This window comes from Phalacrocorax aristotelis, chromosome 5, assembly GCF_949628215.1.
Source record: "Phalacrocorax aristotelis chromosome 5, bGulAri2.1, whole genome shotgun sequence".
Classification (NCBI taxonomy): Eukaryota; Metazoa; Chordata; class Aves; order Suliformes; family Phalacrocoracidae; genus Phalacrocorax; species Phalacrocorax aristotelis.
In genome coordinates, this window is record NC_134280.1 from 1,721,250 (window position 1) to 1,737,843 (window position 16,594).

Genomic DNA, 16,594 nt, shown 5'->3' on the forward strand with positions numbered 1-16,594 from the left:
CGTTTGACAACTCTGTATGTTAGCAAGCATCTCAATTCACAGCCTTTCAAATGTTCCCCTCATCCATACTCGAAAGAATTCAGGCTAAAGGCAAAGAAATAGAAACCTCAGGATGGCCATGGATACTGTTACGGCACTGACCACAAGAGTACTGTACATGAGAATACCAGATCATTTTACGAAGCGGTTAATTCAGACATATTAAATTAGTGCCGTTGACAAATCCTTGTTATGATGCAACATTTGACACTCAAGTGATGTACGTATTAATGAACACTGGTAGTAGCAGACTACTTCATTTTTAAATTATTATTAAATCTTTTAAAATACATTTTAGTGATAGTAGCGGAATACTTCATTTTTTAAAAATTAATGCAACTCAGCAGTAAAAGGGTCCATAAAGCCCTCCAGTAAAGCAGCGCTTCAGCCCTTCAGAGCCGATCTATAGTACACATCTGCTCTGTCAGAGCCATTTGGATCAGACGCCTGCAAAAGATGGGGAGGTCAGCTGAAGAGTAACCAGGAAGAACTTTGCTGGAAGAAATTCCCAAGCAGAAATAAAAGCTATCACAAATGCCTTTTTCACACCTAAGGAAGGCAGACCAGAGCTCAGCTCAACTGAAATCTGAAGTTCCCAGCCTTCACCTCTAATAAATCGAAGGATGAACGTGACTGTTTCTCTTAGCTTTCCTGCGATTCACTGAAGCTGCAGGAGTAAAAAACAGACAACAACAACATCTAGGCGCCAGTCACAGGAAGACTTGGCGTTATTATTTTTGTCAATCTCTGCTGCAGAGCCAGAGTCCGATGCAGGCAGTGCTGCACCGAATGGCAATTAGCCAGCGCGAACTGACAAAACTCTATTAAAACATGACCGCATCCACGCATACCAGCACCAGGCTGTCGCGGAACGTGATCTAACAAGCTCGAGTCCACTGCTTAAGCTTTGGGTAAAATGTGCTACATTGCATTGCAAATTAAATTTATCAGAGTTGCTACGAGAGCAATTATCATTAAAAAACCAAAGAGGTAAGCTTGCTTTAAGAACTACTAAGGTTTGCAACCCTATCTTTCTAAGGCATACCTTAATTTTAAAATATACACGTTCAAAATGCATTTTGCCTACAGAAATCTTATGGCTAGATTGATCTAACCAAACCTTAATATATAATATATACTCTCCAAAAATCATGAATCATCATTTAATACCATAAGCAGTTTATTAATTCATGTACAGCTATCTGAAGAACTTATAATGCTAGAACTGTCAATCTCCGAGATCAATACAGGAAGCTCTTTCACATTTAGTAAGAAAAAAAGGAAAAAACCCAGGTATTTCTAGTTAGAGCCATCCAGTGTTTTGTGTTTTAAGCACTAGTTTCTCCCCCTCTCTCCTTTCCTGAAATAGGCTGCTTGACATTTAAAAATAGACCTATTCTTCATTTTAAAATGCATTTCCGTGACTCAGAAATTAAAGTGGAAAAGACTTATTAATTCATCTAACCAAACTTCTTTGTAATACAAGTCTACCCTTTATTTTGCGTTGCTTTGTTCAGGCTAGAGCCAGGCAATGCCTAGCACCCATCGCCCAGAATCGATACCTCAAAGCGCCACATCCCCAATATCCAGACAAGAAAAGCCTTTTGTGTTCAGAGCCACCTGCACTGTAAGCCACTTAGCTTGCAAATGATGTCAGGTTTGTGAAGAATTTATCTGGGTTTACTCCCGTCTTTAAAGTCCATGCCTTCAGATATTAAGCTTGTATTAAACAGGCTGTTTCTACCAATGTGCTGGCACAAAGCACTAAAAACATAAAGCCAACTAAAAACAAAAAGAAGACAATCCTAAAAGAATATGGGCACAAACTGAACACCCAAATATCAGAAGACAATCCCAGTTGCTATAATGTGTTGGAAGCTCACAGAAGAAATGCAAAGTCCTCCTCTCATTCCTTTTTCCACATTCTTCCCCCAAAGGGCAGCCCGTCTAACAACAGATCGAAACAAGTCAGAAGACTTTGGTCACCAACCTCACAGGTCTCTCCTTGCCCTGACAGTCAGACCTGACATCTCGCCTCTCCCTAACGCACGCCGACTGCCGCACCGGTGACAGGCAGGTATCCCCTAGCAAGCCGCCGCACAACCTCATCACAGCTAATTAGCAGACTCAGCTGACTATATTTATTCTGTTTTCAGATGGTGGGTGCTCTCCCACGTACCAGTGAAATGAAAAAGTAACAAGTACTTGAGTGGTATTGACGACTTGACAGATACCACCCAGGACCAGTTTTCTGGCTCTTCAAACAAGAACAAAATGCTGGAGCCAGTCAGGCAGTGACACAACCACCGGGGGAAAAGCTACAGAACAAGTATCCGAGGAAGAACACGGCCCAGGCAGCTGCAGCCCCGCGCCAGAGGATTACCCCACGAACCTTTGACAAACGTGTGGCTTGCCAGCACAGACGCCACGCGTCCCACGGAGACGCAGGAGCAGCTGCCCAGCCACCCCGGCCGTGCCAACGCACTCATCATCAGCATCACGCTAACACTGGAAAACAGCTGAACATGCACATTGCACCGATCTTGCTGACCAAACGAAGATATTTGTGAGTGAACCCCAAAACTTTAAACAGCTGGAAGCAGAGCATCACCAAAAAAGTAACCACTGCCTTCTGCAAGAGTCTCCTACACGAGTCCTGTAAGAGTGACTCCTTACGAGGCTGCAGAGCCAAAATGGGCAGCGACCTTCGGGACGTCCGCCCGCCTGCGTGTGGGTCAAGCCCGTGGCGTAACCCTGCGCTCAGCACCGTGCATCCCAGGGCAGGGGAGTCGGAGCTCAGCGCTCAGCAGGCGTCGCCGGCTCCAACCCGAAGGTCAGGCAGGCAGAGAGCCACAGTCAGGCATTCTGGCTGGCGTGGGCCGGGGGGACATACCCGCCAAGGAGCACCCGTGGCTGCGTCAATGCAGAACAGGCATTTCACCTATTTTGTGAAGAGGGGGGCCTGTCAATCCTTTTTTCTATGTACCAAGGCCAAACGAGCTCCTTTATAACACTGGGAAATGAGAATTCCCTCACCTCTTCCGATCCAACAGAACAGTCTTGAAAAAAATCAAAGTTTGTGAATACTAAAAAGGCCATTTTTGACAACCACTAAGTTGCCACATTATACTTGCTCTAACTTAAAACCGACAGTCACAAAAGTAGTACAATATGCAGTCCGATATTTAACTCGTCTCAAAAGTTTTGAGGAAACCAGGTTTGTCACAAGTACATAGAGCTCACTATATTGGATTTAGAAAAAACAAAACCACCAAACAAACCTTATTTTCCCATGTTCAAAAAGCGATGTGCAGCCAAATGGAACTCAATTCTCCCATATTTTCAGGAAAAGCCTTCTCTTGAATTCACCTGCTAATGCACAAAACCCACTAGAACTGTGTCTTGAAGAGACAAATATTACAAGGTTTCCTAGTGTCTTATTTCCAAGCGATTCTGCTTTTCTTCTCTGGCCTTAATTTTAGCATCATCTGGCAGTGGGGTTAGGTAGTTCTCGACTGTATTTTGCCTCAACGCAAAACAACTGCACTTAACGTTACAAGGAAAGTAATGCAGCCTGATTCTGCACATTCCCAAATGCAAACGGGTCATCAGCTTTTGCTACAGCTGATAAGGAATGTTTTTACAACTTATTCTCCCCTAGGAACAGGGTTCTTGGGGGGTACAGATGGCAGGAACAGATGTCACCTCTCTTCCTCATGAGCGTTCAGGAAGAATCATAGCTTTTTCCGTGGTAGGCGGGAGGCAGGTGTTAGCAGACATAAATCCCAGAACCACGCAGGCTTACGTCCTCCCCTTCAGTCTTCGTTTGTGCCTGAAAGGCACAGTTGTTTACACTTGTATTTTCTTAAAGCTCATCCGCAGTCAAACAAGAGACTGAGAGCCTGGCTTTCCACCCTGTTTTACCAGCATCAGCATCTCCTGATAGCGCACGCTCATCTTGGGGAGCCTGCAAACACTAATCACTCACATATGAGCACAAAGAGAGGGAGATACAGCACGTTTTGTTTCTTAGAATATTGCTTCAGTTAAGAAACCACGTCTAATCCCCAAAACACTAATCCCAGGGGAATCCAAGTTTATGCCATATTAGATGTTCTTGGTTTAATGCCACCCAAAACCACTTGTTATAAACAACAATAACAACAATCCTAAAGTGTCTGTAGTAACAGGCCTATCTAAAAAAAAAAAATCAAAAGATAAAAGCACCACTTTTCAAGTTATACCAAATTTTTTAACTGCCCTCATTAGCCTTAGCACCTTTGCAAGGTTTTACCGATGAACGCAGCACATCAAGACCACCGATAATCAGATGTGCTATCAGCCAAGGGCACCGCGGAGGAAAATTGGGGGGGGGGGGGGGGGGAAGGCTCCTTGAAAAACAATACAAGCTTTAAGGCCTCATTTCTTTTCTCAAAGTCCACTAGCCATCAACCAGTTAAACTAATCTCTGCCTCTTGCTTTCCCCTGCATAATTCTGAGCATATCTTAATCTCTCATTAATCTCTTACTATTTCCAGCCACCCAGCAGCACCCAAACGAATTTTCAGTCCCTGCTCATGTTGCAATAAAGAAGAAATAACGGCAGCTCGAGCAGTTATTTCTTTCTTTACTATTTCAGATTGATAAAGTCTCTTATCAAAAACTGTAAAATAAACTTTATTTCCTGCCAGCTTGGAAGAAGTTTTCACCCGATTCTTGGGCGAACAGTTGGCATCCTAACTTTATAACGTTCTGAAGAAAAAAAAAACACTCCCCAGCAGCCGTGCCAAACCCCATTCCCGGCGGGGTTTCGCTGTTTACATCCACGCGAAGCGAAGCGAAGCGGCCAGCAAAAACCCGAGCGGCGCCTCGCCCTGCCAGCTCGGCTGCGAGCGGAGCCGCGGAAAGGGGAACGAGCCAGGCTGGGGGCTTCCAGCGGGCGTGGGAACCCAAGCCACAGGGTTATTCCCTCTCTACCACAAATATACCTACCTGGGGTCTTCCAGTGACATTTACATCCTTTCTTGTCACCTCAAAAAGCGGGACGATATTAGTTCTTTAGGGAGAAAACTGCGTGCCAGGAGCCGGATTGAGTCCCAGTCCGTCGTACACCCCTGCCTAGAGCCGTGCCTCAGGCCGGGCTTATCCCCGCTCGCAAAGCTCTCCGCCGCGTAAAAACGGCGCTGCAACCGGTAGGAAAGGCGGCGGGACTGGGATTAAGGAGAGCTTTATCCGCGAGGCGCCTCGCTCAGAGCCCAGCTCCCCCGGTACCGGCGGCGACCCGCCGGGGGGGGCCCCGGCAGCCCGCGGCCCCAGCAGCCTGCTGCAGGGGGGACCGGCAGCCCGCGGCCCCGCCACCAAAACCATGCATGGAAAGTTGACAAACGAGGCCGGTGGCGGGCGGAGGGGAAAGGACCGAGCCCTGCTTAAACCAGGCACCGCGCTCGGGTCGGCGGCGCCGGGTCCCGTCCCGCCCCTGCCCGGGGAACCCGCCGGCCGCCCCCCGCTCACCTGCGGCGGGACGCCGAGCCCCGCAGCGGCGCCCCCGGCCCCGCGCTCAGCGGCAGCAGCGCCGCCGCCGCCGCCCTCCTCCTCCTCATGGCAGCCGAGGCGCGGTGCGGTGCAGTGCGGGGCGGCGGGACATGCGGCCCCAGGGCGCGGCCGGGGGATGCGCTGAGGCTCGGCTCCGCGCCGCCGCCTCGCCGGGTCGGTGGCCGCGCCTCAGCCGCCGCCTCCCCTCCGCCGCGCCGCCCAATGGCTGCGGCGGCGAAGGCAGCGCCCGGCTCCCGCGATACTTGCGGGGGGCTCGGAGCGGGGAGGCGGCGGCGCGGCTGTCCCGGCGCGGAGCCGGCCCCGGGCGGGCGGGGGGGGGAAGCCGGCTCCTCGCCTCACAAGCAAGGGCTGCCGGTGAGCGGGCGGGTGGCGGGAAGGGGCGCAGGCGGGCGGTGGCGCCAGGTCCCCGCCGTGAGGCGATGGTGCCTCCGCCTCAGGGCACCCCTGTTTCGGGTGGGACCCTGGCCCCCTCCGATAACCTGTTAGTCACGGATGGGTTCAAGCGTAGAGAAACTGGGGAAGGAAAAACCCACGAGAATAGGAACAAGCCCTCAATTATATTTGCGTGGTGGAAAGCGCTTCAGCTCCAGGCCAGGCCAGTCAGTGGGCATTGCGGGTCCAGGAGGCGATGGAGCCAGGCCGATTTGCCCCCAGACCCTTGGCTCCAGCCAGCTCTTGCTCGGTTACCAGCCACGAGGGGCTGCCTGCGCCTGCCCACCGGCAGAAGCCTCACGCCAAGGTAGCCGGGTCACCCTTTCGACGGGTTATTAAAAGTGACTCTTGTTAATGCTTTCTCCAGTTTCCCAGTACCAGGGGGAAGCACATGTACTGCGGTCACTTCAGGAGTGCCCTGGCATCGAGACACCCTTGTCCTCTAGTCCCAGCCCTGGTTGCAGGACAGCCTACAGTAAGTTACAGTTACGTGTCAAAATGTTGTACAATCGTTGTTGAAACGGTGCCCTGAAGCAGACGCATGTCACCAATCTTCAGGTAAAATTTGGAGGAAGCTTCTGCCACCTCACCCAAGGAGCCTTTACACCCAAGCAGAGGAGCGCTCGCGTGCACTTCGGGCGCTTTTTCAAATCACCGCCCGCAGATCTTAGCACGTAATCACATAGCACAGATCACATATCAAAAGCACCAGTATGTTTTCAGCGTTGGCTGAAATTTTATTACTTTTGTGAGGGCAAGCCTCACTCGTTAGAAAAGGAAAGCAAAACAACAAAGCTATCCATCCTGTTTATGGGATCAGCCAGGAAAGGATTCCGTAGACCTCAACTTTTTTCTCAATGGGTAGCGGATAAAAGATTTGTTAAGTTTTGTACTTTGGTACAGCAGGTGGATGGCAGCGTGCCCCTTTCCCCTCTCCCTCTCTGTGACCAGACTTGGCAGCACTGAAGCAAAGTGAAAAAGTCCTGACTTACAACATTTTATTGTCCTGTGAATAATACCCTTTTTTGACACTGAAAACTAACTGCATAAACTAGCTGCTTTGACATAAGGATGAGAAACCTCTTGGCAATTTATGTTTCTTGTTCCCCTTAAAAAATAATAAAAGCATTTTTCAGCATGATCCAAACTAACATTTAAATAAATGATTTGATGGTCTTTGTTTCTCAAAACATACCAAAAGAGCGCTCAGAATTTTTTAACCTTTGTTCAATGTAGATGACATATAGCTTTCAAAGTATTAAATGATTCCTAAGATAGACTCGGTATAAGCACAGCAGAGAGCTTAGTCTAGTGCTAGAGTGCAAGACTAGAAATGCAGTTACGTGCTTCCCTGAGGATGAGGAAGTCAATTTCTCTGCATTGCAGCTTTTTTATCTCTAACCTCGCGTGGGCATTGTGAGCATTAATTGCTTCCTGTAACTTACGTTAAGATGCAGAACTGGATATGGACTGTATAAACGCAAAGTGGTCTTTCTTGCATCATTTCTAATAGGAACAGTAGTATCTTTGTTCCAAGTAGGGAAAAGCAAACTCTCATGGTAGAAGAAAATAACAATCCAGAGTTTGGCACCCTTAAAACAATACTCCCCCTCAAAGGTATTAGATACAAAAGCAGCAGCAAAAGTCTGTGATGGCATTCTTCATTCAGTCCTACTGCCGTGTTAGATTTTGGGCGATGCCACCCGTTTGAAAGAGCCATTTTGTCTCATGGAAGGGCTTTTTTTGCCACCTGACTCGTAACCATGCATAGAGCATGTCACAGAGCAGAAACGTTCACTTCTCAGTTGAGTTTTCCTTTTAGTTTGTATAATAGACAACAGCTATCTTTATTCATGAAAACAACAAATCTCTAAATGTTCCTAAGATACTTACTTTCAACAAGCTCCTGACAGTGCAACTGCACAGATCTTTAAACTAGTGTATAAAGGATATTTTCCATGTCAACATTTTTTATACTTCACTTCTCCCTAGTTGCTCAGAACTGGATTCCTGCGTAAAAGCAGTTATTTCCCGTGTGCATACCAAGACTTCTGGCTTTGGCATTGTCTTTGTCCCAGTGTTAAAGCTGTCGATCACTCACAATTCTGGATGATTTCAATACAAGTGGTGCGTATTATGCAACAGCTTGGCGTTTGCACCAGAGCGTCTGTTTTAGAACCCACCATGGGTGAGCCCCGTGCTGGTAACCATGATGAACGGAATCCCATCTTTCAGGCAAAAATTCCGTAATACTTAATGTGTGATGGTAAAGGGCGCGTAAGAGAATGGACGCGCTCCATTGGATCAAAGGCAGTGATCTGGTGCGGGTGCTTGGAAAACAGTGTAAAAAATAGCAAAAATATAAAATCATTCTTCTCTCAGCAATCTGTGCTTCCAGCAGTTCGCAGCGTGGAGTTTCCAGTGTGGGGGTTACATTCAGACCATCGCATTTAACATCTCTTTGTAAATCTCCTGTGGATTTCTCTTAACGTCTGTTTTAATCTGGTTTGACTTTTGGTTTCAACAACAGCTTGAGCCATAGAGTTCCACGATTAATTCTACGTTTTGTACAGGAGTCCCTCAGCTTCACCACATTAGCTGCATACTTGCTGCCTGATATCCTTACTGGGTGGGCTTCCATGTATTCTGAGAAACGGCGGACAGTCTTTTTTAATATACTTTTTTATGACTTCTGTGATCTCACGGGCTTCAGTGTTTCTTCTCCCTCAGCCTTTCCAGGCAGAAGAAAAGTCCAGGTTGCTTCAGCTTCCCCATCTCCCCTCATCCTCATCCCTCCCTGTGCTTTTTGTGGGTTTTTTTTTTCCTACTTGAACTTTTCTTTTTCCCTCCCAGAGAAAACAGGAATATCGAGCATCCCTTTGCTTCCCAGACACGAGTGGTAGCACAGTCAGACTGGTTATCAGTAGGCTCATTGTGTGACCTGCGGAAGCTCGTGTCTGCTAAGCTTTCCCAGGCTGGAATTGAATAGCACCTAAGTAAGACCAGTGAGGTTTTTTGCAAATACTTTTTAAATATTGCATTGCATTATTTAAAATGTATATACCTTTGTGCCAAATAATGTGTTCCTAGCTCTACTGGAACTTCTACTGTACCCTTTTAACCAATCTGTCGTGCCAGAAGGTAACGTTTTTTTTTTTCTTCCTGGCAGGTGAGGTTAGAGGAAAAAAAAAAAAAAAAGTATATTTATGTCCTAGAACAGATCCTTTGAGTTGTGTATGATCTTATGCAGCAAGGAAAACAAAGCTGAAGAAGCCCATTCATTTTCATCTGAATTTTACATCAATAATCACACAAAATATAGAACTTTTTCCTACCACCTAACAGAAATAAAATGGGCTGATAGATAACAGACTGGCAGTTATTGCATGTATACTGCCTTGCAGTGTAATTCATTTATTATTTTTTAGGTAATAGCAGCCTATACTGTTCTACTTACTCAATTTTATTGCTTTTGCTATATTACCTTTTCAAATGGAGACCCACAGGTAAACGAAATGTAACTATTCATCAACCCCCTGAAGTGTCATTTATAACGTCAAAGCAATCACAGCTAATGCATCGGTTAATCCCGTACCGCCTCTGACGGAGGCTTCCTCTACGACTGCACAGCCTGGTTTTACCATTTGAAAAGAAATTGGATAACCTTTGAGATAAATGTGCCTGCCCTATATGAGAACGCTGAAATACCCTTGCATTTAAATACTTTATGCCCTGTACTCCCTTTATGTCCTGAACACAAATCTTAGAGCTTTTTTTAAAGCAGGGTATGACACTTAGTCCACTCATCTGATATAGTAGGTGTGTGTAATGATAAATTACATACTTTTGGCAGTAGTTCAGTTACTTCAGGCTGTAGTTTCTTCAAGACTCTCAGACAAGTGTCATCTGGGCTTTTTTTATTTGCACATCTTAGTAACTGCCTGTGTCTTCCCTCCCTTATAAAGGGTAAACCTCGGGCTGCTTCTTGCTAGTCCTGTCTTTCTAGAATCATTTACCTCTGCTGCTGTTTTCTTAATTAAAGAACAGAATATATTTCTCTGGTAACGGAATTGAAGTAAGGGCATTAGCATTAATACTGCTCCACGTTTTGCTTCTTATTTAGATGCATCAGTCTGCTTCAAATTTAAAAAGATGAGGAAGATCAGTAAAGCTGGAAAACACATAGAACTGAGTCTGAACCTCTAGACTGAATTTGAGTCTCTTTCTACAGCTACAGACCCAGAAGGAATCGCAGATCTCCGTGTTGCAGGTCTGGTGAGAAGTCGGTGTTGAACACCCCGAGGTCTGTATTTACTCAGCGAACTGACCTGTGCTGGAGGTGGTAAAGAGCGTTTCTTCTCACGGTTCCTCTGAATGCCGTACGCTGCTCTTCAGCCACGTGTGCACTGGGCCTGGCATTCGCATCTCTGCTCAGCACCAGTTAGCGATGGCAAAAATAATATCCCAGAGTTGTTTTCAAGTTTGAGGGTGAGGATGATCAAAAGGACACAGGCGCTTTCGGATGCAAAGCACTCCTGATACAAGAAAATATTTGGGAAAATCCCTTTTTGCTCTGAATTTAAACTGCTCTTATCCAGATGCATCTATACTTGGCATTAACAGAGAATTAATTTTGTCATCAAGCTATTTCTCCGTGTTTGATAAAATTTCATTTCAGAAATAAAGGATTTATAGCTTACTTTCCCTCAATGCACATTATCATTTATATAACTGACAGCTTCAGTTGTTAAAAGCAGTACATGAGGTTTTTTCCAATAAAGGGCTCACATCTTTCTGACATTTATTACAAGTTTATTGCTTCTATATCCTTCTCAGTGAAGCTGTTTCATTCATTGTAGGAGTGTCTGAAGTACAGATTTTTCATTACTTGTGACTTACCATTAATTTTAGGCCCAAAGTGGTTTCATTTTCACTGATGGCTAAAAACAGGAAGGGCATAAAAACACATGTCAATTAAGTCAATTAAGCTAAGAAAACTCATCTGGGATGAAAGGGGAAGGTAAAGGTATGGGTTTTACCCAGGTGATATACTTGCCTCCTCAGAGCAGAGAGAAGGTGGGTTAGTCACTCTTGATTTACTTTGGAATAAAAATCACTGCCTAGAAGATTAAGCAAACTGGTTATGGGGTACAGGGTGCTTTCACTTCTGTATCACCATTGTGGTGATTATGTTAAGACAACGGAGTCCTTAACTGAGTAGCATCTTTTATCCCAGGTGGAAAGTAAATTCTAAAGGACATTTCGGTATCTGCACACAGATGCCAAAATCAGAGTGCGTATTCACCTGTGGAGGGAGAGGCCACCCCGGGCCAGTTGGTTGCAGTGCCGGAGAATGGTCCTGGGCAGGTTTAATGCACTAGTACAGATGAAGCCTTGAGGAGCGTTCCTCCAAGTCCTATGCGCATGGTAATGATCCTCAAAAATCAGCATAGGTAACTGCTTCCGTTGGGGACCACGGTTGCAATCCTAGCCCCCTAGGTCACAGAGCTGAGCTCGTTTAATAGTTTCTTCCCTTTTGCAGGACAGGATCTGGTCCTTTGTCTAGAAATGCATCAAATTTCCATATGTGTAATATTTGCTTTTGATTCTCGATAAAGTTTTAGATGTCAGATAGAGATCTGCCACCTTGCCAAACCTCAGTAACGATTTCGGTCACGTCCACTCTAATCATTTCTCTAGCTTGTTCACAGTAAAACTTACATGATAAATGACAACATCATTTTAGTAAAACTTAATTTTCTTTGTCAATACAATTTATCTTTCCCCTTCAAATGATCTCCTTTTTTAAAATTAAAACTTCTGTTACCAGCATTAACCTATCAATTGTTTTGGGTTTTTTTCCCTTAATCTGTGCTTCCAATCTCTATCTGCATGAAGGGCAAATTGTACTTCAAAATCTTATACAGAAACAAGGCCTTATGAATGTTGGAAGTCATATCGCTTTCTTATTAGAAATAAAAAGTCTTGAATTCACACCATAGAACTGCCTTTGGAATTTCAGCACGTGTTCTCTTGGAAACCTCAGAGGTGTTGATCAGAGAGATTACTGTCTTTTTCCGGTCTCAGAGGAAAAATAATGTTTTACAAACTCAGTTAGAGTTCTTGAAAATAAAGGGAAACTGTTAGAAATGGCAGTCTTGAACAGAAACCATGAAATGATAACAGGAGTTTGATCAAGCTATGTGCAGGTCCTGCTTGAAACACCTCATAATCCACAAGAGAAATAATTCACAGAGGGGGAAAGGAGGTTGGCAAACCCAGGCACATCTAAGTTACTCCCTTGACAGTGAATGAGGAAGTTTATCTTCCTTTGAGATGGCAGAGAACTAAATGTAGTTCTCTGTATTATTTTTCTCATTTTTGTTTCACGTGTGGAATTGCATATCTGTACGTCAGAAGTAAAATGAGCATTCTTTTTAGAACCAAGACCACCCTTCCTTTAACCAAGAACCAAATGATACTCTAAATGCACCGGCTGCTTACAAAAAAAGGTATCAGCAGGCAGATAAATACCACATTATAATTGGGTGGTGTTTCAGGCTGACGCTGCCTAGGAGGTATCGCTTTGTCTCGTCTAGTAGGCTTTGAGCATCTCTTTTCGATTGGACTTCACACAAAACTCAGAGGGCATCGTTGCCCGCTGCCTTCTTTCAACCCAGTGGGGCAGTGCATAAATCATTCATCCGAAGTGTGGAAAACCTGTAAATAATTATCAACTCTGCTCAAGGAAGCCTGAATTTCTATGTTTGGTCTCCCAGGTGTGAGCTGCATGCAGACAGCCTGCCGGCGAGCGAGGCCTACAGGGCGCTTTAGAGCTGAGCTTTTTCCAATATCGCTGCTTGTACAGCTCCGCGCTGTAGGAAGTGGTGTATTCCCAGCCTCAGGAGGTGGCAGGTTAGCTATCTGCTGCAGGCAGAGCGACACAGAGGTCTAGAAACCCTGCTTCTACATGCGGAGAGTGGTGTGCTGCGTTACGGATTTGGGCAGTCCAAGGGTAGCGGTCTCCACGCTGCAGCCCCCCTGTGTCCCTGGACCTGCCAGCAGTGGATGGTAATTTCACACCACGTCAAGTGAGCAGGCCTGGGTCCACATCCCTGCTCTGAAGGCTATTTAACAGGAGAAAATTAAACATTGATTGGAGGCAGGCTTAGGATCCCACTATCCACAACATCACCCTACCGCCTTTCTGGCCCAATTAATACTTAATGATTCTGTACAAAGTGATACGGCTTTAATAGGATGGACTGAGAGACATTTCCTTCCTGCCTCATTAGCCAGCAGCCTCCCAAGCTCTCACGGGAAATGGGAGCTGCAGGGCGAAGTTCTCTTAGGCAGATGGGGAAATTAAATCCGAGTCCTCGCATCCTGTGTGGGCACTGCAGCCACCGACCTGGGCCTGGGCCAGAGGCACCGGTGGCACCTCCTTTCCCCGCCAAAGGCACACCACCAAATGCTCATGGAACTCGCGGCAAGTTCCGCACCGTATCGTGTATAAGCATGTTAGTACGTGCTAAACGTTGTATCCTTAATATCCAGACTAAATTTCATGGAGTGCGATTGGAGAAAAAACGCAGTGTATTTTAATCAGAATTACTCACCTGAAGTAGCTGTTAGATATTTATGGCATTAATTCAGCCTTAATGGCTTTCTGCCTAGGGAAATCTTTCATTTTAATAACACACAGATCACATCCAAGGGTGACCTCATTCATATTTGGAAAACAGATATTCTATATACAGTGTTTTCTGGGGGTTAGTTTTGCTTCTGTCAGTAACTGCTGCCACATTTTAAATGAGATATCACATTTTCATATGTATAATAGTGGCCAACAATCTTTTTGGCTCAAAAATAAACCGCAAATGTTCTTTCTTACAAATAAATGAACAGTCATTACCCACTGTGGTGTAAACTGGGTGTCTCACAACACATTTGCAGTTACTCCGTTGAAAGGCAGAGGGGTTTGGCCTTGGTACCTACAACAATAACAGAAATATTACTTGTAAAGAAATGAAGTGTACTATAAAAAGAGAAACTAGATTTCCCTTTGTAAGTACTTTTTCCAAATGTTTTCCTGAGGCATTACCCAAATGTCATTTATATTGCTTGCAGAATTTCCCATGTTAAAAAAAAAATGCATTCATTTGCTTTAATTTTGCAAGGCATTATATGAATCCATCTGAAACCATGCAGTTCATTGAAATCTTTCTTGCGGTGGGAAGATGCCACCCACACCTCGGGAGAGCATCTGCTCTGTTGTAGTCAGCCTCCCAGTAACGTTCAAACCTGGAAGAGGCTTAATTGCCTCCTTCCATGCTGCTGTCAAAATTTCACACATGACAGAACATACTAGGTCGCTCTCAACCATTAACTTCTTCCTACCTCAGCTAAGGTTTGTAACTCCACCAAGAAAATAGCGTAGCTTTCTCCTGCTTCTCTGCATACACTGAAAAGAACGTCTTCATGTGTAGGTTCACTCATAGGGGAGCAGCACGTAGCTAAGGAGGAGTTAAATTTGAAGTCTAGTGGTATACTGTGGGTTAAAATAAATCCTGAGTCTGCACAATAAAAGGATTAAAAAAAGCTGAGTTCTTCGACAGTGCTAATTTGTGAACAGCTGCACAATTCTAAGCTTATTTATTTCAGATTTTCTAGTAGAATTATGCTGCTGAAAGGGAAAAAACTTTCTAATTAAATTCTTACAAAACAGGGTGCATTATTTACAACTAAGAATGGGTTATTTTCAGACTTCCTTCCTATTCATCAATAATTAAAGTCAGAAAATGGTTTCAACATATTGACATCTGAAATTGTTCTATTTTATGTGAACATAAAGCAGCATGTAAATTGTTTACAAACTTCTCCTTATTAGGAATACTTCAGAGAATTTGAAACCACCGATTCAATACTCGCAGTATCCAGAGATTAATACCTCGGGTTCTTCTAACCATTCCCGCTTCCCAACTTACACAGGTACCGTGACACAGAGACAGCCCGTAGGGTAGGCGCCAGGCCGTGTTCAGCACGCACCTCTCACCACCAGCAAAAGCTACTGTAATTCTAGGGAGCGCATTCGGGCAGAAGACAGATGTACTGGTGCAGAGGCAAGCCAAACTTTGAGGGATTATTGGGTTTTGTGGCAAAATTGGCCGGGTAGGTTTTCTGCTGCTGGTATTGTACTCTTAAAAACTGAGGCCCTTCTGGGGTTTTGATTCCATTTGTTCTTTCCTTTTAAGATGAATCTTTATTTTTCACTGACATTGCAGAATCTCAAGGTGGTTTTTTCTTTCCCCTGGTATCAGCCCCATCAATATTTTCCTTCCTGCAGTCATTAGACTCCCACTACAGCCAATTAATCCTGGCCACGTTCTTTTTGTTGATCAGTTCTGGTTTGCAGGAATGTTGTTTGCATCTGAACTCAAAATATGATTTCCTACCGCAAAGCTGTAACATCACTCATTCATTTTTAATGCTTTTTGTCAATTTGTCTTTTTTGGGGGAGACAGCAGAGACATTTATACATGTAGAGGCAAAATAACCCAATCCTATCTCATTACTCTGCTTACCAAAATGAAAATGCTGCTAGAGGAAATGCTCTCAATGTCTCTGAATATGTAAAAGATAATTTAATGTTTCATTTCCCACAATTTTTGCAAGCCTTTTGCATCATATGCATCCTATTGTCAAATTCCTTCTCTCCCCAGCTGCTCTGTCAGTTATAAGAACACTACATGTTAGGATAGAAATTTATGAAGACTTCCTCCACAAATATCACTCCTTACTTGATTTTTGAGATTAGCATCTCACACCATGTCCTTATCAACTTCCTTTCTCTTCTTCCAGTCTTTGAAAGCTATATTTTCTCTCTTTTCTCCTCAATACTCTTTTTTCATCTTGTAAATGGAAAATATTAATATGATTTGTGGTACCTCCGATTTCCCTATTTCATATCTCTGAAAAATAATTACCTCTTGGGAAATGTATTCATTTGAAAGAAAATTATTCCAGTCCTCTTTGAATTTCATTGCGGTGTTTTCTTTCACTGACCGACTTTCAAAGATTTTGTTTACCTTGCACACTGAAGCAGATAATTTGTTAAAATACACCACCTTAGTAGTACCAAACACCCAAGTTTCTCTCTTCGTCTTGTCTTCCAGGCGTATTCTCCCTTACGTCTGCATATTGACATATGTTGACAACAGCATCTAAATTTTATTTCTGCTATCTGTTTTTTTATTCTATGACCGCATGATTTCAACACAAATAAACCCTAGCTCAGCCTCTGGTTAAACGCATCTTCTGATTGACAGAAGGTCTTCAGGTAGCAGAGTTACCTGGGCAAGCTCTGAGCTCACTGGCTGCATTAGGATTCTTAACCTCTGCGCTCAGGAAGTTTGCAATGCTGTTCTTCCTTTTTGTTGCAGGTTTTAGGCGTAAAAAAGAGCCAGGTAAAGGAATGAATTTGTGAGACTGTGGGATTAATCCTCCACTTCCCTCAAGACTTTAAAGATGTTTTTGTTGAAATTCTAGCGGTCAGCAGGTATGGAGTTAA

The 16,594-nt window shown here is 44.5% G+C and overlaps 1 protein-coding gene and 1 long non-coding RNA gene across 3 annotated transcripts in view; one reads left to right on the plus strand and one right to left on the minus strand.

Moving 5' to 3' along the window:
• GALNT13 (polypeptide N-acetylgalactosaminyltransferase 13) overlaps nucleotides 1-5,788 on the minus strand; it is a 157,172-nt gene extending 151,384 nt beyond the window's left edge. The window contains exon 1 of one of the 2 annotated variants that reach the window (XM_075092714.1): nucleotides 5,551-5,787. The gene's annotated coding sequence lies outside the window, so the exon portion shown is untranslated. Of the gene's footprint in view, nucleotides 1-5,550 lie in introns of both variants that reach the window. The other variant, XM_075092713.1, reaches the window with a different exon arrangement.
• Nucleotides 5,789-5,843: 55 nt separating this feature from the next.
• On the plus strand, nucleotides 5,844-11,968 carry LOC142057177 (uncharacterized). Its single transcript, XR_012660565.1, has 3 exons — nucleotides 5,844-5,946; nucleotides 6,392-6,499; nucleotides 10,148-11,968. It is a non-coding gene; the product is annotated as an uncharacterized LOC142057177 (long non-coding RNA).
• Nucleotides 11,969-16,594: the final 4,626 nt, after the last annotated feature.